The 26707-nt window shown below is 40.5% G+C and overlaps 1 protein-coding gene across 1 annotated transcript in view; it reads right to left on the bottom strand.

The window, feature by feature from the left end:
• KDM5A (lysine demethylase 5A) overlaps nt 1–26707 on the bottom strand; it is a 2605143-nt gene that overhangs the window by 2391860 nt on the left and 186576 nt on the right. The gene's annotated exons all lie outside the window — the stretch shown is intronic.

Below are 26707 nucleotides of genomic sequence, written 5' to 3'. Positions count from 1 at the left end.
TTGCTAGGAGCAGAGCAGTTTTCCATGACAAGGTCAGCTGTGCTGGCTGGTTCAAATGGAGGCAGTGTTAGCTTTTCTAAAACAAAACTGAGGTCCCAAGTAGGTACTGGTGCTCTCCTAGGGGGTCTTATATTCTTTTTCCCCTCTGAGGTACTGTCGTAGTAGAGGATGCGAAAAAACAGGAGGATCCGCATTGTAATGAGCTGAAATGGCAGAGGCGTTGATTTTAATAGATGAAAAAGACAGGCCTTTGTCCAACATCTCAGTGAAGTATTGCAAAATCTGAGGTATATTAGGGACTAGTGGGTCGAGCCCTTGTGCCTGGTTCCAAGCACAGAATCTCTTCCATTTTTCTGCATAAGATTTCCTAGTGCTGGGCCTCCTTCCAAAATTACATCCATAACAGCTTTAGAGAGAGGTGCAGTCTGAGTGGCTACATTATCTGCCACGCTGCCAGGTTTAAGGTTCTGAGTTGACTGTGCAGAATCTAATTGTTTTGCTGTGTCAGAAGATGAGGGATTTGAGGTAGAGGCCAAGGTGGGCCTTGGGACAAAGTCTTTAGGATTGGGTACCTGTGCTGGCTTGGCCAGTCTGGTGCAATCAGGATCATTTTTGGCCTTTCTTGTCTGACTTTTAGAAGCACCTTGGTGAGAAGAGGCATCGGAGGGAAGGCATAGACCGTCAGGTTTTTCCAGCTGAATGATAGAGCATCCACTTTCCATGCTTGAGAGTGATAAGTCCTTGTGCAAAATTTCTGTATTTGGCAATTGTGAGGGGAGGCAAAAAGATCTATGTCTGGGCGTCCCCATTCCCTTGTTATCATGTTGAACACTTGTGGATTTAGCTTCCATTCATGAGGATCCATGAGATTTCTGCTTAGTTCGTCTGCCAGTGTATTTTTTGTTCCTGGCAGGAATTGTGCTTGCAGATGTACCTGGTAGGTCAGTGCTGTGTTCCACAAAGTCATGGCTTGTCTGCATAGGGGGTAGGAATGCGTGCCCCCTTGCTTGTGTATGTACCACATAACTGTGGTATTGTCCATCTTTATTAATAGTTGTCCTGGATGTATTAGGTCCTTGAAGGCTGTCAGGGCATTCTGTACAGCTAGTATCTCTTTTTGATTGATGTGAAGATGCATTTGTTCCTTGGGCCACGTCCCCTGAATACATTTTCCTGCCATATGTGCTCCCCAGGCATAATCCGAAGCATCCGTTGTTACTGTCTGCCTGGCTGTAGGCAAGGTGAAAGGCTGTCCCTTGTTGAGGTGACAGGCCTGGGACCACCATCGAAGCTCCTGTTGTAGGCAGGGGATCAAGGTTATGATTGTCTCTAGGCTGTGACAATGCTGAGTCCAAACACTTTTTAGATGTCATTGTAGTTTTCTCATATGCAGTTTTGCATATGGAATTAGTAGAATGCAGGATGCCATGAAACCCAGGGCCTGCGAATTTTTCTTGCAGGGAGCTGGGTCTTTGTAGCCATCATTTGAAAGTAATGAGTCAGTTGCCTTTGTTTGTCTGGCGTGAGATAAGCCATCTGGGCAGTTGTATTTAAGCTTGCACCCAGGAATATTATCTCTTGAGAGGGCACTAGTTTTGATTTCTTTTCGTTTACTGCGTACCCTAGGCAAATTAGCAATCTTTTTACAAACGCCATGTGCTTTAGAAGAATGTCCTTGCTCTCTGCTTGAATAAGGCAGTCATCCAAGTAGGGATATATTTGAATTCCTTTTTGTCTGCAAAATGCAATTACTGGTGCCAGGCATTTTGTGAAGACCCTGGGCGCAGTAGATAAGCCAAAGGGCAGCGCAGAGAATTGGAAATGCATTGAGCCTGCTATAAATCTGAGGTATCTTCCACACGATTGTCTGATTGGGATGTGCAGGTATGCCTCCTTGAGATCCAAAGTAACTAGCCAAGCCTCCTTGCCCAGCATGGGCAGAAGTTGTTGTAGTGTTAACATTTTGAATTTTGGAACATCCAGGAAGGTATTTAGGATGGACAGGTCCAGTATTGGTCTCCAGGCTTTGTCTTTTCTGGGTACTAAGAAAAGTCTTGAGTAAAATCCTTGTCCCTGTTCTTCTTGTGGAACTTTTTGAATAGCTCCCATATCCGTAAGAGCAGCAATCTGTTTTTGTGCCTCTGCCCATTGGTTTTGTGGAAGGTTTGACATACCTTTTAGTTTTGGTAGCATGTGTAAGTGGAACCTGTACCCCTGAGAAACTATATTCAGCACCCATTGGTCTTGGGTGATCATGTGCCAATTTTTTGAGAAAAGTGCTAGCTTTCCCCCTAGGCGTGCTGTCAACTGGTAAGAGCTTGGCATTTGTAGAGGGAAGTCATTGTGACTGTTTCCTATAAGGTTGCGACTTGTCTTCTCCTCCTTTGGGGGCTGAAGCACCCCATTGTTTAGGTCTGTAGGAGCCTTGGGGCTGAGATCTGCCTCTTAGGCATCTGTATCTGCCTCTTTGTGGCCTGTCTGACACTGGAAAGACCAATTTTTTGAAGGCCAGTTTCTGCTTAATCTAGGTGGTTGAACCTGTAAGAAATCTTTCACCGTTTGCATTGACTTTGCTTGATCCTCCATTTTCTTTAACACCTCTTCTGCCTTAACACCAAACAAAGTATCATGCTGTAGTGGAGCATCCAATAATTTTACTTTAACATGGTCAGGTAAACTTTGTTCTTTCAACCAAGCATGTCTTCGAATAAATGAGCCTGCAACTGCGGCTCTACAAGAAGCCTCTAATGAATCAAAACCACATTGCAGAGTATGCTTTCCCACTTGTTCAACTGCATGCAATAAATCCTGCATTTCTTTACTGTCAGGACTTTCTATATTTGTAACCATTTTCTGCTTTAACAATGACATGACATACTGTTGATATTTAAGCATGTGAAACTGACAGTTTAAAGCTCTTACAGCTAAAGTAGCAGAAGTGTAAACTTTTTTCCCCCATCTGTCCAGAGCTCTGGAATCCCTATCTGAGGGGACAGGATTTTTGGCAGTGGAAGCTTTAACCCCTTTAGGACCCTGAGAAATTGTTTCTGGGTCTGCAGCGGGGTTTTTGTAAAGAAATTTATGAGAGTCAGGGACTCTGTAGTACCTGTCTGGCTTTACTGGTGCAGGGGGTAGAGAGTCTGGAGACAGACTGGATTCAGAAAAAACATCATCTACAATATCAAGCACAGGGGGGATAGCCAGGGGCCTGTGCTGAGGCAATAAAAGGAAATCTCTGAGCCTTTTCTTGGATTCTGAGTAATCCTGGCTCTCCCAATGGAAATGTTCCCTCATGGTGTGCAGGGTTTCCCCAAAAGAATAATCCTCAGGCGGTGAGGCTGAAGGAATGGACTCTTCAGCATCAGAGTCCTCATAGGGAGGGAGGGAGAGAATAGCCCTGATCAGAGGAAGAATCAGAGGAAATGGAAACCTGATCACAGGAATCATAATCAGTGTCTTGCCTAGGCCTTTTGTCAGGAGGGGGATGGGAGCCCCTGATTAAAGTAATAAGGTCCTCGGCCATTTTAAGCATCTGTTTCTTTGGCATGGATGACTGTTCTGGAGAATGCTGCACTTGTTTCCTTGTCTTTAATGATGTTTTTGACTTTGCCTTTGCTGCTGTAGTAGCCTTAATTGTAAGCTGTGAAGGTCTGAAGACATCCTCAGAAGCCGGTGCCTGCTCAGCGGCTCCGGACCCATTTGAGGGTATAGTTTCCGTAGGCCCAATACCTTGAGTTTCCACAGGCCTCGGGGCCTCCACGTGGCTGTCGGTTACGGCCTGTGGCTCTGAGGTAGCATGTGTCAGGGGCTGTGAAAGCGCCTCACTGAGAACCGGCAAGTGGCCTAGAAGAGGCTTCGTCGTCGGTTTTGGACCTCGGATGCCTGCCTTTTTCTTTGTCTTTACGTTTTTTATACATTCCGGTCGTCGGTTGTTCCGACGGCATTATATAATTAAATCTTCGTTCAAAATAATGTAAAGCAAAATCAAACCGACATTTAATAGTGCGTTTATTGAATCTAGCAAAAAACCGACAACTAGTAACGTCGTGATCAGGGCCTAGGCAAGGAATGCAGTAAGAGTGAAAGTCCTTATGAGGTATTTGCTTCCCACAAGAAATACAATTATTAACTTTTACTGACATCGGTCTGCAGCAAGAAAAAGTTTCCCCAACGGGGTACTTAGCTTTACTGAAGACTTCAGTTCTGAAATTCAATTTTGAAAATCTCAGGAGTCGGCCGACCGGCACTTGCGAACTGCTTTTGCTTCGGGCACCGCGTGGCAAGAAAGACTGGAGAAAATGGCGTCGGTTGCAACTTTTATACACCTGGCGCACTGACATCAGGGAAGAGGTGACAGCAACCGACACCAGACCAAGACTTTGGAACTCGGGCCGACTACGGGTCGCCTACCAGCAGGATAACCCAAGTGTAATGACTGCAACAGTGAAACATGATGAACATCCTTTTTTCCCAATCTGTCTAGTGCCCTTGAATCTTTATCAGAGGGGATAGGGTTTTTTGCAGTAGAAGCCTTAACCCCTTTGGGACCCTGAGAAATAGTTTCTGGGTCAGCAGCAGTGTTTTTATAAAGAAATTTATGTGAATCTGGAACCCTGTAGTATCTGTCCGGTTTAACAAGGGCAGGAGGTAAAGAGTTACGAGAAAGTCCGGATTCTGAAAATACATCTACAATGTCTAACACAGGAGGAATAGCCAGAGGCCTGTGCTGGGGTAGTAAAAGAAAATCTCTAAGCCTTTTCTTAGATTCTGAGTAGTCTTGGCTCTCCCAGTGGAAGTTCTCCCTCATGGTATGCAGGGTTTCCCCAAAAGCATAATCCTCAGGCGATGAGGCTGAAGGGATAGATTCTTCAGCATCAGAATCCTCGTAAGGAGGAAGAGAGTATTCGTGTTCAGAAGAGGAGTCAGAGGAAATGGAAACCTGATCTGAAGATTCATATTCTGTCTCTTGCCTAGGCCTCTTGTCAGGAGGGGGATGGGAACCCCTGATCAAGGTAATTAGGTCTTCGGCCATTTTGAGCATCTGTTTTTTAGGCATGGAAGTCTGTCCAGGAGAATGCTGTACTTGTTTCTTTGTCTTTAGAACTGCTTTAGTCTTTGCTTTGGAAGCTGAAGTAGGCTTTACATATAACTGTGTAGGTCTGAAAACACCCTCAGAAGCCGAAGCCTGCTCAGCAGCTCCAGACCCATCTGAGGGAATAGTTTCTGAGTGTCCAATACCTTGAGTATCCAGAGGCCTAGCTGGCTCCACGTGGAAGTCGTCAGCGGCCTGTGGCTCTGAGGTAGCGGGTGTCAGGGGCTGCGAAAGCACCTCACTGAGAATCGGCGAACCAGTGACTGGCTTAGCAGAAGCCTCATCATCAGTTTTGGACCTCGGATGCCAGTCCTTTTCTTTTTCCTTGCGCTTTTTATAAACTGCGGTCGTCTGTTGTTCCGACGACATTATACAGTTGAATCTTCGGCCAAAGTAATGAATGGCAAAATCGTACCGACGCTTAATAGTGCGTTGGTTAAATCCAGCACAAAACCGACAGCTAGCAATGTTGTGATCAGGGCCTTGGCAAGGAATACAGTAAGAATGAAAATCCTTATGAGGTATTTGCTTCCCACAAGAAATACAATTGTTAACTTTTTCTGACATTGGACTGGAGCAAGAAAAAAGTTTCCCTAATGGGGTACTTAGCTTTAATGAAGACTTCGGATCTGAAATTCGTCTTTGAAAGTCTCAGGAGTAGGCCGACCGGCACTTGCGAACTGCTTTTGCTTCGGGCACCGCGCGGCAAGAAAGACTGAAGAATATGGCGTCGGCTCATAGGTTCATACTAGGCTATCTGCCCGAGGGCATTTACAAGCCTAGCCCATAGTTTTGTGGCTTACGCCACCCCTTTAGTATGGGGAACTATACCCATTATTTTGCTGTGCCTCTGTTGAGCAGTGACACTGAGGTAATCCCTGGGGTATATCTGTGATCTCCCATCCATTGGTCAAGATTTCTCTTGAACAAGGCCAGCGAGGTGCTCTGCCTCACATATACCGGGATTTTATTCCACAGCATAGGGAGTCTTTGGGTGATGAATCTATCCCTCCAGCACGTCCTATTAATAGCCGTGTCGAGGTTTAAGTCTCCCGCCCTTGTGGCTCTGACGGATCTAGATTTTTTGAGGTGAAGCATATTCATCAAATCTGGGTTTGACATGGCCTTGTATGTTAGGCAAAGGTCAACTCTGAGCAAGCGGTAAGCGACTGAATAGAGCTGGAGTTCTTTCAGTCGGGCAGCATAGGACAGATGTTTGTGACCCTTTATCCTTTTGGTGAGGAACTTTTGTGGCCTCTCCAGCTGCTGCAAGTGTCGGGTCAGATACATTCCGAATGGGGCATTGTACTCAATCATTGGTCTGATGAGTGATGAGTATAGGGAGACTATGACCTCCCTTGATCTAGATGAGAATCCCTTCATGATAAGGTGGGCAATGTAGAAGGTCTTCCTAACTACTTTAGCTACATGGGTGTCGAATGACAGACTACTATCAACCTGGGTCCCCAGGTCCCTGATAACTTCTTCTGTACTCAGTGGATTGCCACCTATTTGGTAGCTAGGGGTAACCTTGTTTTTCCCGAAGGGTATGACTATGCATTTTTTGGCATTTAACTTTAGGCCATGGCTCTGGCACCAGTTATCCGTTTCTGTGAGACCCTTTTGAAGGATATCTGTGTCAGATGTGTTTTTTACTATGGCGCCCAGTTTGCAGTCATCTGCAAACTTTGTCAGCCATAACCCTCCTGTGTTTGCTTGTACTGGAAAAGTAGATGCCAAACAAGAGTGGGCCCAGGACTGAGCCCTGTGGTACACCACTTGTGACAGGCTTTGAGTCTGACATGGCGCCAGCAACTCTGACCCTGTGGGTTCTGTCACTCAGCCAGTTTGCAACCCATCTTATGATGTATGGGTTAACATTTAAGCTGATGAGTTTTTCAATGATACCCGAGTGGGGTATTGTATCAAAGGCCTTCGCCAGATCGAGGTAGGCTGTATGGACTGCCTTTCCTCATCAATGGCTTTGGTGACTGTTTGAAAAAGTCAACCAAGTTTAGAAGGCATGATCTGCCTTTGACAAAGCCAAACTGGGATGGATCCAAAGTCTGCAAATTCCCTATGTCTTTATTTATGAGGTCCATTATGATCCTCTCCATGGCTTTGCAGATAAGGCTTGTCAAGCTAATGGGCCGGTAATTTCCAGGGTCGGTGGAGGCACCGCCTTTGTGAAGTGGGACCACAGTTGCAGTGCGCCACTCCTGGAATGCGTATCCAGAGGTAAGACTATGATTAAACAGCTGTCCTAGCTGTGGGTTTAATTCCTCATTGAGTTCGTGGAGCACACAGCCGGGGACACCATCAGGTCCCATGGATGCTGTGTTTTTTGCTTTGGAGAGAGCAGTTCTCACTTGGGCGTTGGAGATGTTTGGGGGGCTGCAATCGCTTGGTATAGATATCTCTCCTTTTGGGAGGGAGGGGGGGGGAGAAGTTTGCACTGAACCTGTCAGCCAGTATGTTGGCAATGTCTGTAGGATCAGTAATCTTCACATCATTTTGAACTAGTTCTGAGCATATCTGGGAGTTTCCTCCCAGGTTTCTAACATAGCTAAAGAAGGCCTTATGATTGTCTTTCGAGTCTTTAGCTATCTTTCTCTCAAAATTTGCTTTGGATGATTTTATGAGAGCTCTTAGTTTTTTACTTATAGTGATCAAGGGTGTCTTACCTTTTAAGGATTTTGCTCTATCTTGTAGTAGCTTCCTCCTTTTGTTGTAGAGTTTGTTTATGGCTGGGGTCCACCAGAGTGGACGCTTGCCTTTGGTACAAAGAGTCTTTGTTTTGCTTGGGATTGCCTTATCCATGCAGTCCTGCAGGTGCTGGTAGAAGGCATTTGTAAGTGATTCAGCGGCTTGAGTACTGTTTTCCGTCGGCTCGGGGGCCTTAAAGGAGACCACACTAGTCTTTAGAAGTGTGAAGTCGGCTTTCGAGAAGTTCTTTACTGTGGTCTTTTTTATTTCAGGTGGGGGTGGGATGAGGACCTCCAGCGAGATTAGTTGTGATCTGATCTCACCAGTGAGGGGTATACTTCCGGTGTTGAACATTGTGCTCCCATGTTTGTGATGATGAGATCAAGTATGTTTTCTCCTCTTGTGGGGATGGTGACTAGTTGTTCCATGGCATTTGAGTTTATGAATTCCAGGAACTTTTGGGCTAGGGTGTTTGGGCTTGAGTAGTGTTCCCAGTCTATATTAGGGTAATTGAAGTCACCTAGTATGATGGTGTTTGGTGATACATTTATCCCCTCTAGTGTTTTCAGGAAGGCCATGTGAGGTTCCTGAGTTTGTGAGGGTGGCCTGTAACATGCTACAATTTGCAGAGCAGTCTTGCCTATGGTTAATTGCACCTGGATGGTCTCCGATGCATCGTGCGTTGCCACCAGTCTTGAGGTGTGGGTGTCTTTGATGAATATGGATACCCCCTCCTTTCTTGGTATTGTCCGGATTTTGGGGCGGAGCATGATAAGAGGTAAAACCTGATAGTGCTGGGGTGCTCTCAGGAGCCTTGAACCAGGTTTCTGTCACTGCACAGACATCGATGTTCTCCATACTGAGAAGGGCCTCGAGTGCGTGCATTTTGAGATTTAGACTTCTGGCATTGAGCAGCATTACCCTTAGTTTTTTCCTTTTTGTGTTCTAGGGTGGTAGGTTTAGAATTTGAGCCTTGCCTAAAAAGGCACTATGGGGTGGCAAGAGCCTTTGCCAATATCCGAATCCCAGGGGTGACAGGTGCAAGCCGTCCCTTGCGAAGCAGCGTGGCTTGTCCAGCATGTCATCCCAGGCAGACAGACATTGGATCCCCTTTGAATGACACCAGAGTTTAAGCCAATTGTTAAAGCTGATCATCTTATCTCTGTATTGTGGCATCATTCTTGGTGAAGGTAGGATACTGCTCAAGGTCAGGGTCATACCTGCCTGGGCTACATAATCAGAGAGCTCCTCAATGTCTCTTTTCATGTAGTCCAAGGAGGTGCGTCTCAGGTCGTTTACACCAGCGTGGACAATGACTGAGTCATATTTGTACCTGCTGTTGAGAGACCTGAGTGCTTGCGTTATGTGGCGGATTCTAGCGCCCGACAGGCAGCTTACTGTGACCTTCTCCTTACTCAGTCTGGTGAGCGGGGCGTCAGTGTGTCTGACTATGGAGTCACCAATGACTAGTGTGTCTGGCATTGTGTTTGGCCTTAAGGGCTGTGACTGTTTGACACTCTGACTGTGAGGTCTATGTGTTGCAGGTGTTGTGTTCTGAGGTGGTGGTTGTTTGGGTGTCTGCTTTGGTGGCCTCTGCTGTTTTGGTAGATTTTTGATCAGAGCCGCCGAGTATGTCTTTGTGTGTTTATGTGTATGATTTGAGGTTGTGATGGTACTATGTGAGACTGGGTCTATAGTGTGTGTGGTAACCTTCTCCTCCTGACTGGTCTTGCCAGTCCTATGTTGAGAGAGCTCCAGTTTGGCCGTATAGTTGCATCTCTCGCATGTATTTGTGTTTTGTGGGAGGAGGAGAGGGTTGTCTGTGTACATGAGGCAATTGTAACATTGCCTCAATATTCCCAGGTTCACCAGCTGAGCAGGAGAGGACACTAGCAACTGATCCCTCGACATGCTAGAAGGACTAGACAAAAAAACTTTAAAAGAGATTCGGGGACGTGGTGACCGAGAAATGGGGGTTTGCCTTTTGGGGTGCTATCTATAAGAGTGCCGTATCAAGGTAATAAGTACTGTAGGAGCAAGTGCTAGGTTTAACAGATAGAGAAAAGTCTACTTGGAGTCAAGTAGAGATGATCTTTTAGGTATTAGAGAAAGTGCTAGTAACAGGGATGCTTAAAGGTAAGATTGAAAAGAATGCACTCTGCAGTGTGCACTAGAGAAGTTAGATATGAAAGTAGGTAACTTGAGTTTTACCTGTTTTAAAAAGTTAAGGTTTAGTGGAGAGTTACTATTTTTAAAACAGCAAGATGGACTGAAAGGGGTGGTTACTTTTGTATTTTGGTACTATGAAATACTGTAGGATGGCCAATAAATTTAAATAATTGAAGGGGTGGGATTTCAAAAGTGATGGTTTTGTGATTACTCACATAAGCCAGTGAAAGTAGAGAGAAATGAGATATATGGTCAGATTAACATAAGAGGCGGGCAACTAGAAAGACAGTGGTATTTAACAAGACAACTTAAATGGGTGGGAGGGAGGGAAAAAATTCTGCCTGACTCAGAACAGAGAGAGCTGTGGTCTCTTTTGAAGTTTTAATATGCTGTTAAACAGAATGCAAGCAAAACACAAGGTAAAGAAAACAAACTACAGTATTCAAAATATAGAAAGGCAATACAGAAATACAAATACAGAAATACAAAAAATAACAGCAGACTAACCTCTTTTATACCCCTGGCGCACTGACGTCAGGGAAGAGGTGACAGCAACCGACGCCGGACCTAGACTTTGGAATTCAGGCTGACTGCGGGTAGCCTGCCAGCAGGATAAACCTAGTGTAATGACTGCAACAGTGAAACACTATGAACATCAAGGAAACAGTACACGAGTCAAGTCTCCTGCTATGAGCTGTCAATCACAGCAAGTAACAGTTCAAATTACTCTTAGCACTTTGACAGCTGGGGAAGTAAGTTGTAAAGAGGGATAGGAGATAAGTCAGAGTTGTACAATTCAGGCTTTACAAAAGACTGCAGTTTAGCCTTTCAAAAAAGAAGCAACAGTAAAAAGCACTTTGAAAGTCTGTTCTGCGGCATTTGCACTGTTTGTGTTTTCGCTATGTAGTCTTGGGAACCGGCACCAAGTTCCTTCAATGATAAAACCAAGGTACTAAGCAAAAAAATTTTGCACACGTAAAATAATCCAAGATTTATTTGTAAAACGACACAGTTAGTTTAGCACTTTCACCTGTATACACACCAGGCTTCCTCAGAACTAACTGCTACTTTGTTTCAAACAAGTTTAAAATACTTTTTTGGTGCCAAAACCGTACATACAATTAAAAGGCATACCGACACCAAATGCATTGAAGTACATTTAAAGCTTTGCCATACTTCTAAAAAAATCATCGCTAAATTGCGATCACACTAAGATACACCAATTTAAATTCATCAACTTATTATATAATAATAAAATATATATATATATATATATATATATATATATATATATATATTTATATAAAATATATAACAAAATATATGTGAAAAGTTCTTTGCTTTGTTTATGTTTGCAGATACAATATTACTGAACATTTCAATTAAAAAACAAATATAACCGCAACTTCATTAAATGTTACGATCTTTCAAGTGATGATATAATAATAATATAATAAAATATATTATGTATTTCTATTTTAAATTTATGCCTAGACACTGATAACAACGATAACACATTTCTTTAAAACCTTTATTAAAGTAAAATATCAGTGTCTAGGCATAAATAGATAGATAACAACGATAACATTTCTTTAAAACCTTTATTAAAGTAAAATATCAGTGTCTAGGCATACATTTAAAATAGAAATACATAATATATTTTATTATATTATTATTATATCATCATTTGAAAGATCGTAACATTTAATGAAATTGTGGTTATATTTGTTTTTTAATTGAAATGTTCAGTAATATTGTATCTGCATACATAAACAAAGCAAAGAACTTTTCACATATATTTTGTTATATATTTTATATAAATATATGTATATATATATATTTTATTATTATATAATAAGTTGATGAATTTAAATTGGTGTATCTTAGTGTGATCGCAATTTAGCGATGATTTTTTTTAGAAGTAAGCTTTTAATGTACTTCAATGCATTTGGTGTCGGTATGCCTTTTAATTGTATGTACGGTTTTGGCACCAAAAAAGTATTTTAAACTTTTTTGAAACAAAGTAGCAGTTAGTTCTGAGGAAGCCTGGTGTGTATACAGGTGAAAGCGCTAAACTAACTGTGTCGTTTTACAAATAAATCTTGGATTATTTTACGTGTGCAAAATTTTTTTGCTTAGTACCTTGGTTTTATCATTGAAAGAACTTGGTGCCGGTTCCCAAGACTATATAGCAAGAGGCGTAAGCTGTTTATTATTCATTTGGTTCTACAGTTGATGCGAACGCTGTTTTTTTACTACTGTTTGTGTTTTAAGTAGTCATTGAATGGCATGAAATGTTACTTAAATCTAACTGACTGAAAGATACCAGTATATGCATGTGAAATCAATGCAGTGACAGGAGCTTTAGGAAGAAAGAGGCCTGCGTGATATATATATATATTTTTTACAGAGAAGCACTGCATTGTGGGATACTCAGACACAGACTAAACAATCAGAATTACTTCAAGATGCCAGAGTCCATGTGGCCAGACTCTGAAATTACGCTTAAAAATATTTTAAAACCTGTAAATAGCCTCAGAGTGGTGTTAAAATGTAGGAAACTCAAAACCATGATGAAATAAACATGTTTTTTGAGTGTGTGGGTGTGATTCTCCTTTAAGTAAGCATGCACTCCCGCTATAGCTGGAGGGTACAATGAACTACTGCATTTAATAAGGAGGAGAGGAGAGCAGTTTATCAGGCAAAGTGTCCTCCTTCTGTGTACCACTCAAGTACATTTTCCATATCGGAGTTATGTCAGTGAAGAAGGTAGAGAATAAGAAAAATAAACTATAGTGATGCGCGGCCTTAAGAAGATATTAGCATAATGAAAGACTGCTAGCTAGAAGAATGAAAACTGACACTGATTCAGTAGTTAAAAGGGACAGTTTTGCTAAAGAGGACGTACAAAGAAAAACAATAGATTCTACATATGGATTCTAGTAGAACTAAATGTCCAGTAGGAGAAATAGGATGTTAACCAACTTTTAAGATTACATTAAGGAACTACAAGTATTAAATTTGTAAATCTGGGTGTAATTTATGAAAGGAAATCAATCTAGCTTCGTAAAGTTGATAATTCAGAGGTTGAGGATGATGAAACTACTGTGTATGGCATAAGTGAAAAGCAAACAAGTAAAACCCTGTTGGTAAAAGTTAAAATCTGTAAAGTCACAACCACCTGAAGTTAGATAAGGCATGCTCAAAAGGCTTAGGTGACTGAAGAGCAGTAATCTGGATGGAAGAACCTGAATTTCCAAAAGCCAAGTAGATGGAAGATGAAACTAATTATTTTATGTGACACTGTGAAACATGAAGACATACAAATAACATAGTTCGTCCTGTATAAGAAATATAAAAGACTAAGGTGCAAAGCATCCATGAATTCGATTTTTAAGTAGTAGTCAAGATAGGTTAGCTTTTGTATGCCAAGCGAGTCCAAAGAAAGGAAGACTACTCTTTCTTGGCCAGTAAGAGCAATGAGGAGGTTTTTGCTCTTAAACATGGTAGCTTTTTGAAGACAAAGTTTGGAAGAACATGATGAGTAATAAACAAAGGGAATTTGGGGGGCAGGGAAAGGATGGCAATGAGAAGTAGATAATAAGACAATAAAAGCATAGGAGGTTGCTAGGCTAAATAGCCCTAGAGGCCTTACAAGCCTAGTCATGATTTGTCCCATTTCGTTCATTCCTTGATGCTAAGGTCAGATGTAGCTCAACATCTGTTTCCCTTGTCCAAAAGGGATACAGGTTAGACCTCTGGAGATAGCTTACAGTTTGCTATTTAATCATCTGGATTACACTTAAAGCATTCAATGATGGACTTTTACTTTGCTTGGACTGACATCCAGAAAAGGGGAATTTTAGTGAGATAAACCAGTGTCTCTAGTACATCCTATTGACATTGCAAGTTATGTTAAGATCACTAGAATGAGTGCAGCAAATGCCATTAAACTTGTTAATGTGCAGTATTTCCAGCAGGACAGAATATGAAAGTTGGGGAAAATAAATCTCCACTGAGGGTATGTATGATACCGGTAATAGAAACAAGGCTTTAGTCCGTCAAAATAAGGCAAGAACCTCAAAGATTCTCCCTAAAGGGGAATTAAGGTAAATAAACTGCTGCGTAGTACTTCCAAAGGGTACGTAAAAAAATCGCAGCCAGGATGGCTCAATTAACAGAGTTGCGGTCTTACTCTGACTGTAGAAATGGGTATAGTTTAAGTAGAGTTCTCTTGCTCTAGGGAGAAGCACAGCTGCATACATGCTGCGGGACTCCATGAATGGTGGCAACAAAAAATGACTTCCAATTAAGTCAGTTGAAGAAACAGAGTCATGCAGGCGCAACCAAAGGCATCCAGTCGGTGCAGTTTGACCATGAAATTTCCTCCAATGAATGAGACATGATCTGCTTCAAAATACCAAGAAATGGCAATGAAGCTCGAAAGGGGAGTAGAGTCCTACTTGACAACCACAAAGGTATGAAGAAATTAACAGGGGCTACAGAAAATCCAGTGCTGAACATCTGAGATAAATCAGTGCTATTCAGGTTGGAGGTAGCTGCTAGCCTGCCTCCCAGAGGATAAACACGGAGGGGGACCGAACACCATGTTATGTACGCATCATCCGATTTTACTGGTGCATCCATCCATAGGAGACTAAGGGAAGGGGACTGTAAGCCAAAAAACTCAAGAAGTTATAAAGGGGTATGAATTCTCTAACACTGTAATTGCGTCCCTGGGGGACACCCCCTGGGAATAACCATGGTGAAGGATGGCCATCCTGGGAGAACAAGCATTCTTCCTATCAAAATAACAGGGAAAAGGCCAGGAATAAAAGGAAAAATTCTTCTCCACCAGTAACCAAACTTTGTATGCAGATAGAGAGACAGCATTCAAGTCCTAAATCCAGCAGTATGAAAGACAGAGAATTTAGCAACGAATGACCCCCCCCCCCCCCGAGCCTGAATGAACTTGCAAGTACTGAGGCGGAGCCAAATGCAAGGGACAAGTACCCTCAGACTCATTCCCACTGTAGAGTGTTAGTCTGAACAGGAATTAAGGACAGGCAATCATAGAGGAGTAATGCTGAAGAAAAATAAGACATTTTTGATTCAGAAAATTCATGCTAATACAAAAAAAACTGTTAATCCATGTCCATGTACCCCCCAAGTCTGTAAGAAAAACACTGCAAAAAGGTCCTTATATTCTAACCTTTGTCCACCGAAAAATGTTGGCCAGAAATATTGCTCTAAAGGTTGTCGTATCCAATAAACACCTCAGACCCGAAGGAAGGAATTCTCACAAATTTTACCTCTTCAGATTCGAGGAACATCTCAAATCCAAAGAAATACGCACAAATACAATCAGATCCAAAGGTGTTGAATCCAAGAAAAGAACCTCAACAAGTAAATTTAGTTATTTTATACAATATAAAATAACATTTTACTACTTTCTTATCAATGACCTATTTGTAATAATGAACAGGTTGAATGTGATTCTTAGTTTCACCACCAGAGAGAACCAAAGTTATGTAGAATATACTGAGTAGTACTCGGGATGATTTTAAACATTTTAATATGGTTTTATATATTTATTTATACATTTAATAAAAGTTTTAACATGTATTTTTATAAATTTATAATGAATTGTTTAGAATTAACATGTATTATATTAATTTTATCAAATTCAACACTAGGTTAATGCACTGAATTTGTACATTCAAAGGAAAGGAGGAAATGTGTTGCTGATTAATGAAGTTCCACCCACTAAGCACTTAAATTAATTAAAATGTTTGTCATTGGTTGTTTTTTAAATAGAAAGATTATAAATAGAAAGATAATGCCAGTTAGACCCACATCTGATGAAGTGTATAAACGAAAACGTATTTGTGCAGCGTTTATGTTTGTGTGTATTAAACGGTTTTATCGCTCGTTCCTGAGGCTTTATTGTTTCGCTATCCACCTTGGGCTGTTTTTTCTTGGTTTTGGCTGTCCAGCTGGTGCTTTGCTCATTTATAAAAATAAACTACCTACAGCTTGAGACCTTAGAATCCTTGGTCTTACCTTTTCAGGTGGCAAACGAGATCAGAGGAGATAAGGACAGGGTGGTGTATTACGGGAATAGGGAGGAGCTCAAGATTAGGATCCAAAGTCTAGAAGATGTGGCCGAGATGGATCCAAAACCCACAGGCGAGGAAGAATGAAATGGCCAAGGGCATTCATCTAAAAATTCACTCTTGCAAAAAATAAGGGAAAATATCTTAATTCTACATATAATATAATATATTCAATGCACTTTTACATCCCACTCCACCACAGTAGCCCAAGATCACAAAATATTAACATTAACTTACTTTAGACCAGCCCTTCTTCTGTTATACTGTAACACCTATTTTCTTACAACTAAAAGTTTTGTTTACTTTAATATCTTTAATACATACAACAGTCACTGCAGAGACTCTCCCCACATTTAAAGTACCCCTGACTATACACTATACTAATATTTACTATATACAACATATGGTTTGCATCATACAGCGTTTTATACAAAATACTAATGAAAACAAAAATGTTTTTTCTTACAGTTACTCATTTCTTTTTAGGAAAGTCCTTCTAAACATTAACAACATAAAGTGGGGTATATGCTTTACAGTCTACCCACATGTTTAACAAAGTCAACAAGTGTCCAGTCTTTCTCAGCAACAAATGTGACTGATGCTTTATAGTCTCCCATTTATTCACCAATTTCAGTGTTGCTGGTCTTGCTGCATATCTCCTAACATTATGTTCTGGTTAAGTCCAAGGTACTCCAGAGTCTTCCAGTCAATTCTGGTACTTTTTTTCCTGTCTCTCAAGCATTTCTCTTTGCAAAATTAGAAAAGGTTTCACTGGTAAGTCTCTCTATGAGCTTTATTATCAGAACAATGAAAAGCAGGGTCCTCCTCTGCTTGCTGGCTCACTTTTTGTTGAATAAACTTTATTTTTTCCTTAGCCTGTTCTGCATGAAAAATGCCTTTGATTCTCCAGGAAAAATATTCTGGAGACAGCTGGATATGGCAGATTGAATTTCACACTTGTCCTTGACATTTCCTGACTGCTGGGTTAAATTTGCTTCTTTTCTGCCTGATGTACAGTGAATAATCATTTTCCACAAACACTCTACCATCTCAGATTTTATGCCACATTTTGTCAGGCTCAACTCTTTCTGCTGGTATAATTGCATCTTTACTAATACAAGTCCTGGCTGCTTTCTCAAGGTCAGGTTTGGAGTACACACTCAATGTGCCCTTTCAATTAACATATCCTACTGTGAAATACCAGTTCAGTTGCTTATTTGTGCTGTCATGAAAGTAATACAGTCTGTTCTTTCCAGTTTCTCAGATACAGCAGAAAATCTCAGGTTTTCTCTGCACACACTGTCTTCTAACCCTACCATTTTTGAAACAGCTCTTCTCAAGAATTCTTGTACTCAGCCAGCCTTTTCTTCACTTCAGCCTCTGAATGTTGCAGTTTTATTAGTTCATTTCAATAGTTAGTTAAAGCTTCTTCTATTTTTCCAGCTTTTGTTATTTGAGTTGATATAACATCTGAGTGCACTGGACTTGTTTTTTCCTATAAATTACTAGAAACCAGATCTTGTACCATACATGAAGCTTGAGATGGTTTCTGCTGAACAGCTGCAGGATTCTTCACAGCCAGCGTTTTCTCTTCACCTTTGACTGTTTTTCTTACAGGTTCCCTAAATTTATTTTTGATGACATCCAGGCAGTGTACTTAATAGCCAGTAATTGACTTTTTCTCAAGCTGATAAAATCACTGGCTCTTATTTGTCTGTTTCTTTTATCACACTGGGAGAGCTGAAATTAAGCTGTTAATCAGTGTGAAGCCATCTTCGAAGTCCAAAATTCACCTATACCTTGGGGCAAGAACAGTAGCTGTAAGAGTTAGCATTACACTCCACAGACACTTAATTCCAAGTCAGGCAGTGATAGACTTTTAATAGGTCCATCTGTTAAAAATGTACATTTTAGTAGCTACATATATATACTTTACGACATTTCTTCAATGACTGCACAAAACTGGCTTAATAAAAGCAAGCAACAAAATCTCAACTTAGCACCCTCTGATGATGATCCACAAGGCTTTGTTGGGGAGGTGTTATCTTGGACTGTAAACTCTTAACATGAGCACACAGCCAATAAATGTGCTACTGGAAAATGTCCAATGCTTAAGGCTAGCACACCAACAAGAGACAGAAGATGTAAGGCTCTGTGAACAATTCAAATGACAGATGTAACTTTACAAGTATCTGGTGTAACTGAAAGTGTTAGAAGGCCACCAATGAAAATTAGAACTGGTTGATAAGCTGCTGGGATTTCTACCAATAGCTGTAATCCTACCTGGGGTGAACTGCTGCCACTGGAAATTACTGTGGTCTACTAGAGCAGTGGGGAAAAAATTCAGATAGCCAGTACACTTTGTTGAAAACTGTTAAAAGCATAACTCTTTTTCCCAACCATAAGTCATTTTTCCCAAACAAAATGGCATTCATCACTTGAGGAAAGCCCACCATGCACAGGGCTGTGTCCCTGTATCACCCACACAATGCAACTTCCTAAGACATCACATGTTAAGGGAAAGGAACTCCCCACCTCCGACTTACAGCACTTGAATTATGGTTCACACATCTGCCTCAGATGTAATCAATAGTGTCAGGGAAGACAATGCCATAGGACACCTTCACCCCCAGTCTCCTAGACCACTGAAAAATCTCCAGCATCAGGCTCTAAGGAACCAGTATCAGTGACAGCAAAGAGCACAGCGACAGTGCAAAACCACAGTTATCACCACAGTTGGCAGTGTGGAAGAGAAGAACAGTGGTACTAGATTTATGCAAACATGGTAGACCTCCGTCAACACTGTCCTAGTATTAAAGTAATGGTATGATGAAGACAAGGTTGGCAGTATACTAAAGCTAAAGAAGATGAGGATCAACTATATTTTTCTAGTATCACAGACAGGTCTGGTAAGTTCCAGGAGGGTAGTAGATTCTTATATTCCTTTTCTTATTGTTTCTTGCTTTCCTTACTCTTCTCACTTACCCAGTCTTATGACCATATTTCTGATTTTCCTTCCTTTCTTATTAATCTATCATGTTTCTGCGATGGGACTCTTCAGCCAAGACCCAAGCCAGAAGGCATCCACAAACTGCACAACAGTGTACACTACACATCAAACAGATCTGTGTACTACACACATTAATACAACAGCTTGCCATGTTAAATACATTCACAGCTGCACTGCATGTGGAATTTCTGATCCTGATTCTTACACTACTCTTTTTTTTATTTCTTTCCAAGCTTTTAACTACAGGCATTCATCTGAGGGGATTTCTGGCATTCAATTCTCCTTCTTAAACAGAAGCCCTGAATGTCGTGCTCAGGTATATGATGCCTCCCTCACTTAGCAGCAGAATTAAACTTTTACATACAGAACAGGTCAGCAGTGTCAAGGTTTGGATTCTACTAAATTGGTCCGGCAAGTGGCATTCAATGGGAAAAAAAATCATTCTTTAAAAGATGATATGGTCATATAAACAGCAGATGATGACAATCAAACAACTAGAAAACAATTTCTGAATTTTAGGCAAATTCTGCGCCTGCAAGCAGAGAAAAAGAAATGACAGTGGGCAAGAGGTGCAAGAGATGGGGGAACTATCCTTTTACATGGATGTTTGCGTGACATGCCTCATCTCTGTAGGTAGTCCCAAAATGTAAGGCTGGCTTCTAGAGCCTGCTGGTTAAACTTAAGAGTCAAATGATGCAAGAATATCATACAGAAAAGCAATACACTTCACTGACATAATCTCAGACTTCTACACAGGACAAGAGTGCAAATCCAGTAAGGTACGTGAAAAACAAAGAACGATCATCAAATTGGTATGCAATCAGTTTCTTCAGTAACCTGAATGAAACTCCAAAGCAGAAACCAGTAAACCAAAGAAGTAGATGGGCAAAGCAGGACACGTATTGTGCTATTTAAAGACAAATACATTCTTTATTCTTATAAAAACAGGATAAGCGCTTTCGTCTCGACATATTTAAAGAGACGTCATCAGATAAAATCAACACACTTTTACAATTTAAATAAGTATAGGCATTGATATCATTTCCTCTCATTACTAAAATACTGAAGTGGCAGCACATAAATACAACTATATACCCAAAAAACAAAGTTCAACATGCAATCTATATAAACCAGATCCTAACCAAAATAATGATGGTGTTAATAATGGTAGATATATATGTAGGCAAGTCATAAAATTGCATAAAAAACACTAAATATAAAAATAATAAATAAAATAGAATTAATAAAACTTAATTGCCATAGTTTTCAAACTATATATTATAACGTAGTGAATTACAAAAATGCATCCAAATAGTAATACATATTTTTTATATTATATATTATCCATAGAATATGTAAACCAAAAATTAGATGCCCTATTTTCATCTATTCAAAGCCTTTAATATTAACAGACTACTGATAGAGACATTATCATTATTATTCAAGCCTGGCCATTGTAATGAATTCAATGGCAGTTTTGCCTGAATTCATTATATTGGCCAGGCTTGAATGGCAATGTCTCTATCAGTAGTCTGTTAAAATTTAAGGCTTTGAATAGGTGAAAATAGGGCATCACATTTTTGGTTTACATATTCTATGGATTATATTACTATCTGGATGTATTTTTGTAATTCACCAAGTTATAATATATAGGATGAAAACTATGGCAATTAAGTTTTATTAATTCTATTTTATTTATTATTTTTATATTTAGTGATTTTTTTAATGCAATTTTATGACTTGCCTACATATATCTACCATTATTAACACCATTATTATTTTGGTTAGGATCTGGGTTTATATAGATCGCATGTTGAACTTTGTTTTTGTGGGTATATAGTTGTATTTATGTGCTGCCACTTTAATATTTTTAGTAATAGGAGGAAATTACGTCAATGCTTATACTTATTTAAACTGTAAAAGTGTGTTGATTTTATCTGATGAAGTCTCTTTTAATACAAGTCGAGATGAAAGCACTTATCCTGTTTTTATAACAATAAAGAACGTATTTATCTTTAAATAGCACAATACGTGTCCTGCTTTGCACATCTACGTTCTTTGGTTTATTTCTTCAGTAACCTACCTGTTCTCATTATATTTGTTTGCTTACCTCCATTTATTTTGGAACCTGAAAACATGTGACATCATCTGGGGTTATCTTGAAAGTTTAAATGAATGTTCACACATTTCTCATTACCATATTACAGTCTTCCAGATTACATAAATTTTACAACACTGTATTCTGTTTTCAGCAAATTTGAAGAAGTCTATGCATTCCCTTAAACTCTTGGCATCATCAGTGGGATGAACTTTTATTACTGGTCAACTTATTTTTGTATGAGTGGTCAGTTTTCCTTGGTTAATTTTTTTATTCATTTTACATACTGTTCACAATTTACTGCATGCATGTTCCGCAATTCCTAGGTCCCTGCTTACCATTAGTGAAACTAGGCTTTCACTCGCAGAGCACAACAGCAAAAAATATGTGTAAAGCTGGGGGATGGGGAGTTAAGACAGTCCCTACTGGATACTAGCTCTTCTTTGGACAGAATCGATGGACAGATAAGAAGAAATAAAAGCTGAAGAATTGTAAGTATCAGGATGCAAAATATGTTTGGAAAGTTTCTACGCCACTAACCCGAGAGAAAAAAAAAAAAACAATTAAGTGGGTAATTTTTTTTGATAAAACGAGTAAAACAAAAAAAAAAAAAAAGAGAGAACATGGTAGGTATTTCTGTAGGGGTTTTCTGATCCACAGCAACAAAACTCAGCCCCAGAAACAGTTATGTGATGGAAACAATGCACAGCAAAATTTCTTATTACTCAGCTGGCCACTCTTCCTACCACAGTATAAAAATAACACAAACCAATACTGACTACATCAGCTATTTTTAAGAAGATCCTCTGCAAATGATAACAGAATAATGTTCCCAAGAGTTCTTTCAAGACAATAATTCTTAGAAGTACATTTATAGTACTAGCTGCAATGGTTCCACTAGCCAGAGTGTATATCAAGCCCCCCCACCACAACACAGTATATGAAAGTCAGTTGCAGTAAGAAAAACAACAGCCATGACACATGGATAGAAAACATTATGAAAATTCAACTAGAAAGTAGAAAGTGCCATCCAACAACAGAAAGGATAGAAGGAAGATAAAGAAGCACCTAATGAAGATGGCAGTCTGGCATGGTGAGTACTTAACAGCCAATATTTGCTGTATTCTACTTCAGGAAGCCTTCGGCAGTGAGGTCCAGATGGAAAGTACAGTTGCAGAAGTAACAGCTAATATTCAAACAGGGAACTGCTGATGTGTCCTAAGCTATATGGGTTAAATCCTGCAAAGGATATGACAAGTGGTCAACTTCCAAAGCTTAAGGGCACCTTCCACCTGCCCTAACCAATTAGCAGCTCGAGGAGATAGGTACACAGTCAGTGGTTAGGCCATGGCATTTTCAAAGCTTTCTTGTCTCATAGTACGGGAGATTAGAGTCCTGCATGCGAAGAATGTGCTTAAAAAAAGGAAAAGATTTCCACACCCTGACATAAAATATAATAAAATAAGGGGGTGGAAGAAAAGTGTTCCTGCTGCAAGAGTGATCTATTCAAAAATCTATAGTTATGGTAAGTTTACTTACACAATTGTACTTTGTTAATCATTAAATCACTGTTGCAGTAACCTAAGCTATAGAGGCAGAATGCCAGAGCTTAGAAAGAAAGTGAAGAGGAAGAAGGATCAGAGTCCAGGAGTCCCTGGATAATTTATAGTGCTTGGTGAAAGTTTGCACAAGTGACAAAGTTGTTGCCCATAGCAAATTGCCCGAGTCCACTCCTTTCCAGAAAGACAAAGTAGTAGACAAACCCTAGTAGAGTGGACCTTTACCCTGCTTGGAAGTGTCTCATTATGGTTAAAGTAACAAAAAGCAATAGCAAGGGACACTCATTTAGAAAATCTCCGTTTTGACACAAACAGTTGATTACAATTCCGTAAAGTTTTTGTCCTGCTGATGTAGCATCCAAGATGCCTCTGAACAGCCAATGTCTATAAAATTCTCCCTTGTTTCTGGACAGAAAACAGGGAGATCTATAGCCTGGCTCAAGACAGTCTAGGCATAAATGAATGGTTTGTTCTCAAAGTTAACTTATTTTTGTGAAAGATTAGTTAATAAGTGCATAGGTTTTTACGAGACAGAAGACCACGAGGGCCTTCATAGGACTATCCGTGATTCCTAATCCAATTTTTTTCCCCCAAGTATCTTGAACTTCTGTGAGGGATATGTTAGTAAGGAGGTAGCTAAGGGATTTGTGTGTGTGTGTGTGTGTGGGGGGGTTTAAATGGAGAATATTTTATTTACTGACTGCCTCTGTCTTCAGAGACATGGGAGCCATGCTGAGGGTGAATTTGCGATTTCCCATCCAATGGTCTAGGTTTCATTTGACTAGGGTCAAGGATGAACTCTGTTTTATATGGATGGGGAGCCTATTCCATAACATGGGGATTGTTTGAGTCTTATCTGTCCTTTCAGCATGTCCTATTTATGCCACAAGTGAAGTTAAAATCTTTGGATCTAGTGTTTCTACTGCTATTTGATTTGTAGATGTGCAAACGATCCATCAGGGCTGGATCTGAGGATGCCTTATAAAACAGGCTTAGATCACCCCTCAGTAGCCTGTAGGAAACTGAGTACAAAGACATGACCTTCAGACGATCCACATAAAACGCGGTATTCATGCCCTCAATTCTCCTGGTGAGGAACCTCTGTGAGTGGTCCAACAGTTGCAAGTTTCTGGTTAGGTACATGCCAAAGCAGGCAATGTACTAAATGATGGGACTTAAGAGCCGAGTAGAGTTGTACTAAAACTTCCTAAGAACTGGATGGCATACCTTTACCTATAATATGGGCGAAATAGAATGATTTTCTTACTATCTTTGCTACCTGATGGTTGAAGGTCAGATTACTATCTACATATTTTCCCAGATCCCTAACTACCGGGTCAACTCTTGGTGGTGTTTTACCAATTGTCAGCCCAAGTAAATTACTCAATTTCCCAAAGGGAATTATAATGCATTTCTTGGTACTCAGTTTTAAACTGTGGCTTTGGCATCATTCATCTGTGTTAGACACTCTTGGAAGAAGATGGTGTCTTGAGGGGAAATCTATGATAGTTCCCAATTTACTGTCACCTGTAAACTTGGTGAGCCAAAGACCACTGACATCAGCCTTGACTTCTGAGGAGTAGATGCCAAACAGAAGCGAGCCCAGCATGGTGCCCTGATGTTCTCTGCTGGTAACTGGTCTCTTGGTGGAGGCAGTCTCACCAATCCTAACTTCTTGCATCCTATCTGTGAGCAAACCAGCAATCCAGTGAGTTATGTAGGGATTTATGCCTAGTTTGGAGAGTTTGTCAACAATGTCTGAGTAGAGTATGGTATCAAATGCCTTGGTCAGGTCAAGGTATGTGGTATGCACTGTTTTACCCTAATACATTACCTTGATGACTTTCTCGAAGAAATCAACCAATTTAAGTAGACAAGACTTTCCTTCAAAAAAGACAAGCTGGGAAGGGTCCAATGTCTAAGTTGCCAATGTCTTGTTGCTCGCTTCCATGGTAATTCATTCCACGGCTTTGCATAGAACATTTGTCACACTGATGGGTCTATAGTTCCCAAGTTCAGTTGATGGTCTACCCTTATAAAAAGGGATTAACACTGAGGTCCTCCATTCACTTGGTACATAAACTGTTTTGATGATACAGCTGAAGAGTGCCTCAAGTGGTCCTGACAGGTTCTGTTTTAGACTATTCAGGAGGAAAAGAGGGATACTTTTGGGGCCCACTGAGGCAGTGTTCTTGGCCTTAGCAAGCGCTGCCAGAACTTAATCCCTGCTAAAAGTTGAGGGGATTATGACTGAAGGGATTTCTCAGGGGGTAAACGGAAGGCATGAAGGGTGAAGTTAGAGCTGAAATTATCAGTCAGTAGATTTGCTGCATCTCCCTGATTAGTGAAGGTGGTGACATTAACAACCAGTTCAGCATACTACTGTGTGCCAACTTTAAGGTTACTGACATAGCTGAAGGCCCTGTGATTGTCCTCAGTAGTACTCAACATTCTTATCGAAGATCACAACTTTAAATCAAACTCCTGAGCAGGTTGAAAGGAAAAAAGTAGAAGTTCCTCCAATAAAAAATTAAGCCACCATGAAGGACCACCTGTTTTCCGTATGGGTGAATTATGTAAAACCCCTTTCACGAAATGTTTCACTTAAGACAGGCTAGAAAGGGCAATCCATGAGCAAACAAGCAAAGCTGGCAGAGAAGTGAATTTTGATAGAAGATTGAAAGAAAGGCTAAAGGATAACAAATCAAACAAATATTGTGGAACCAAAGGCGTCTGGGCAAGAAAAAGGATCCTGGTTATTACTTTGATGCCAGCTAGAAATATGTTCTCACTTAGCGAAACACAATTTTGCAGAAGCAGGTTTCCCAGCCTACCTTAATACCTGCTGCACATCCTGAGAAAATAGGTATTAAAGGTATTCAAATTCTATTATCCAAACAGTAAGTTGAGGAAACTGAAGTTGGGGTGCATCAAATAACCTCCTTCCAGTTTGAGCAAGTCCATCTTGTGAGGAAGCTTATCGTAACTGCCACTGTTGTCTGGGTCACTACAATTTTCCTGGGAGAGTCTTTCTGAATCTTTAAAACAACTCTGGTTATCAAAAGAAAGGACAGAAAGGCATACTGAAACATTCCCATCCATGAGAATGAAAAGGTATCTATTGTCAAAGCCTCTGTACAAGGAAACCTAGAGCAGAATTTCTTTATCTGTCTGTTGTGAATGGAGACAAAAAGATCTATTTATATGTTCATAGATGATTATTAGGCTATCAGCCAAAGAGCAATTTTAAGCCTAATCAAGCTTACCCTAAATTCATCACAATATTGCTGTTGCGTGTCAATACCAAATTTATGGAATTTCCCCACACATGGATCAATTCCTGAAAGACCCCAGATTCAACTTCGATCTCTGGGGTGGGGGTCTGTCCTGGTTCTGCTCAAATTCTCTGCAGCAACACTCTATATGACAGAATGCAAGTAGCCTGCAGGTAATAGAGCGTGCTGAGTTGCTAGATCCTGAGCTACAACAATAAGACAGCAAAGAGGGTAAGATGTGGTTCTCCCCTGTTTATGTACCACATCACTGTGTGGTGTACCCTAGACAAGTTAGAAGTCTTTTTACAAACGCCAGATGTTTTAGAAGAGTGTCCTTGTTTTCTGCCTGAATTAGACAATTGTACAGGTAAGGAGAAATTTGCATGCTTCTTTGTCTGCAAAATGCAATTACTGGTGTCAGGCACTTTGTGAAGACCCTGGGCACAGTAGATAAGCCAAAGAGTAGTGCAGAGAACTGGTAATGTAAATAGCCTGCTTTGAAGCGGACGTATCTTCTGCAAGATTCCCTGATTGGGATATGCAGGTAAGCCTCTTTTAAATCTAGAGTTACCAGCCAGGCATCCTTGCCTAGCATAGGCAGTAACTGTTGCAGAGTCAGCATCTTGAATTTTGGAATGTCCAGGAATGTATTTAGAATGGATAAGCCCAGAATTAGATGCCA

The sequence above is a fragment of the Protopterus annectens genome, chromosome 11.part0, assembly GCF_019279795.1.
Source record: "Protopterus annectens isolate FY-2018-M chromosome 11.part0, PAN1.0, whole genome shotgun sequence".
Taxonomy (NCBI): Eukaryota; Metazoa; Chordata; order Ceratodontiformes; family Protopteridae; genus Protopterus; species Protopterus annectens.
The sequence above is the reverse complement of the archived record's forward strand: the minus strand, read 5'-3'. Positions and strand labels throughout refer to the sequence as shown.